The 3,864-nt window shown below is 45.4% G+C and overlaps 1 pseudogene; it reads right to left on the bottom strand.

The window, feature by feature from the left end:
- LOC105507025 overlaps window positions 1-3,864 on the bottom strand; it is a 6,479-nt pseudogene that overhangs the window by 1,106 nt on the left and 1,509 nt on the right.

The raw sequence follows: 3,864 nt of genomic DNA, 5'->3' as shown, positions 1-3,864 counted from the left end.
CGTCAGCCTCCCAAAGTTCTGGGATTATAGACGAGAACCACCGAGCCTGGCCCAAAATTTTTTTAAATAAAAAAATAAGATATCACTTTATATACACCAGATGGCTAGAATTTAAAGACAGAGAATAGCAAATATTCACTAGGATGTAGAGAAACTGGAACCCTCACACATAACTAGTGGGAAAGCAAAATGGTGCAACCACTTGGAAAGCAGTCTGGCAGTTCTTCAAAAGTTCATTTATCTAGAGTTACCACATGATCAAGCATCCCCTCTCCCAGGTACACACCCAAAAGAAATGAAAATGTATGTCCACACAAACACTTGGACATCAATGATCATTGCAGCATTATTTATAATAGTCAAAAAGTGGAAACAACTCAATTGTCCTTAACTAATTAATGGTCAATAAAGGTGGTATATCAATGGAATATTATACACAATGGAATGTTTTTGGCAATAAAAAGGATAAAAAGAAATGAAGTACTGATACATGCTACAACATAAGTAAACCTGTAAAACATGATGCTAAGGGCAGGGCACAGTGGCTCAGGTCTGTAATCCCAGCACTTTGGGAGATCAAGAAGGGCGGATCACCTGAGGTCAGGAGTTCGAGATGAGTCTGGCCAACATTGTGAAACCCTGTCTCTACTAAAAATACAAAAAATTAGCTGGGCATGGTGACTCATACCTGTAATCCTAGCTACTCAGGAGGCTGAGGGAAGAGAATCGCTTGAACCCAGGAGGTGGAGGTTGCAGTGAGCTGAGATTGCACCACTGCACTCCAGCCTGGGTGATGGAGCGAGACTCCATCTCAAAAACACACACATGAAAAACAGCCAAAAACCTGGAGATGCTAAGAAGTCAGACACAATCACATGTTGCATGATTCCATTTATGTTGTGTCCAGTATAGGCAAATCTATAGATACAGAAAGCAGATTAGCGGTTGGTTGTCTGGGGATGAGGTAGGGGTGTTGGTGGTTGGGGGTTGATGGCTATAGTAGTCCATTCTCACACTACGATGAAGAAATACTCAAGACTAGGTAATTTACATAGGAAAGAGGTTTAATTGACTCACAGTTCTGCATGGCTTGGGCAGCCTCAGGAAACTTACAATCATGGCAGAAGGCAAAGGAGAAGCAGGCACCTTTTTCACAGGGCAGCAGGATGGAATGAGTGTAAGCAGGGAAAATGCCAGATGCTTATAAAGCCATCAGATCTCATGAAACTCACTCATTATCATGAGAACAGCATAGTGGAAACTACCCCATCTTCCAATTACCTCCACCTGGTCCCACCCTTGACATGTAGGGATTACGGGGTTTACAATTCAAGATGAGATTTTGGATGGGGACACAGTCAAACAATATCAATGGCCAAAGGTACAGGTTTCTTTTGGGCATGACAAAAATGTTCTAAAATTAAGTGTGGTGATGGTTGCACAACTATGTGAATACACTTAAAACCATTGAATTGAATAGCATGCTTTAAGTTGGTGAGCTATATAGTATATGACATGTCTCAATAAAGCTATTATCAAAACAAATAAATAAGACTTGGCACAGTGGCTCACGCCTGTAATCCCAGCACTTTGGGAGGCTGAGGGGGATAGATCACCTGAGGTGGGGAGTTCAAGACCAGCCTGACCGACATGGAGAAACCCCATCTCTACTAAAAATACAAAATTAGCCGGGCATGGTGGTGCATGCCTGTAATCCCAGTTACTAGGGAGGCTGAGGCAGGAGAATTGCTTGAACCTGGGAGGCGGAGGTTGCAAGTGAGCAGAGATCGCACCATTGCAGTCCAGCCTGGGCAACAAGAGCAAAACTCCATCTCAAAAATAAATAAATAAATAAATAAATGGTAGATCTCTGCACCCGGCTATATACCTCCTTCCAACGAAATGTGGGTTCATTGTTCACTTCCTGAAGATGCAGCAGCTCAACCAGCCAGCTGTGCTTCCCTGCCCCCAATCATGCCATCATCTAGCCCCTCTTTCCTCGTCATGTCTACTAGGATAGCACCCTCTTTAGGGAAGACCATGACACAGTAGTTAATTCCATGATGGGATAATAGAATTATAACAGAGGGGCAGTTGGAGTCAGACCCAAAAGCCACCCCTGGATTAGACATCAAATCTCTGTGTCTGCTGGAGAGGTGATTTGAGTCCAAGGTAGAAACCAAGGTGAGAGGGGCTGGCAACTCCAAGAGTGTGACTGTCAGTGGTGATAATGATGGTGATGGTGCTGGTGGTGGGTGATAAGAGTTAGCAATTACTGGCAGGATGCAGTGGCTCACACCTATAATCCCAGCACTTTTCGAGGCTGAGGTGTGTGGATTGCTTGAGCCTAGGAGTTCTAAGCCAGCTTGGACAACACGGTGAAACCCCATTTCTACAAAAAAAAAAAAAAAATTAGCTAGGTGTGGTGGTACAAGTCTATAGTCCCTGCTACTTGGGAGGCTGAGGTGGGAGGATCGCCTGAGTCTGGGAGGTTAAAGCTGCAATGAGCTGTGATTGTCATTGCACTCCAGCCTGGGGACAGACCCTGTCTCAAAAACAAACAAACAAGCAAACAAAAACAAAAAATGACTGGGCAAGGTGGCTCATACCTGTAATCCCAGCACTTTGGGAGGCCGAGATGGGTGGATCACTTGAGGTCAGGAGTTTGAGACCAGCCTGGCCAACATGGTGAAACCTCGTCTCTACTAAAAACACAAAACTTAGCCAGGTGAGGTGGCATGTGTCTGCAGTCCTAGCTACTCGGGAGGCTGAGGCAGGAGAATCACTTGATTCCGGGATGTGGAGGTTGCAGTGAGCTGAGATTGCACCACTACACTCTAACCTGGGCAACAAAGTGAGACTCCATCTCAAAAAAAAAAAAAAAAGACTTAACAATTACTGAACATTTACAAGTCAGGTCTGCACATGCATTTATGCATTTTTTCTTTCCATTCTCAAAACAATTCTGTCAAATAAAAGATGTTGCTATCCCCATTTTAGGTATAAGGAAATTTGGGTTTAAAGAGGTTGCACATCTGGGCCAAGGTCACACAGCCAGGAGAAGCAGAGACCAGATTGGAAACCAGGTCTACTGTGATCAACTGATATTAAAATCTCCCCAATGTCCCTGTTCTGGCAGGATTAAGGGGTACTGAGGTTGTGTGGGCAAAAGAGTGGCTCCGTAGAGGCCAGAGGCCTCCCTACCCCATTCACACTCTGTCCAAGGCCCAGGGTCCCCTGAATGAAAGCATGCGGGCTTATTTCTCACCGGAAGCACTGATGATGGGTTTCAGGGAAGACTTGTGAGAGCTGTAACTCAGCTGGAAATAGAAGTGAGAGCCAGCACTTCTGAGGTGTCTGGAGGGAAGAAGCAACTACCAGAGGAAGGAGCAGGCGTGGAGAGGCGTGTGGGAACTCGGTACCACCGGCCTGAGAGCTGCAGCCAATAAGCCAGGCAGCCTGGAACTTGGTCCTAACTTCCCTCCATGGCCCTCAGCTTCCTCTTCGGAGGACCAGATGGTCAGTCTGGAAGAGCTGTGATGTCCCTGCCTGTCAATACAGCTGATGTGTGTCTGACTGCTGAGGACAATCCCATGTATGTAGCTGTTGTGACACTTCCTAGGTACTGAGGCCCTGGCCACAGGCCACAAGGGTCCCACCCACCCTCCAGTCCCATTCTTATACCACTGACCCTGTTATGAATCAAGTTGTGTCTCCAAAAAGATAATGCTGAAATTCTAACCTATGGTAGTTGTGAATGTGACCTTACTTGGAACTTAGAAATAGGGCTTTTGCAGATGCAACTGAGTAAGGGTGAGGTCATTAGGGTGGGTCCTAATCCAATGAGTGTTTTTTTTTTTTTTT

Source organism: Colobus angolensis, unplaced genomic scaffold (genome assembly GCF_000951035.1).
Source record: "Colobus angolensis palliatus isolate OR3802 unplaced genomic scaffold, Cang.pa_1.0 Scaffold142, whole genome shotgun sequence".
Classification (NCBI taxonomy): Eukaryota; Metazoa; Chordata; class Mammalia; order Primates; family Cercopithecidae; genus Colobus; species Colobus angolensis.
The sequence above is the reverse complement of the archived record's forward strand: the minus strand, read 5'-3'. Positions and strand labels throughout refer to the sequence as shown.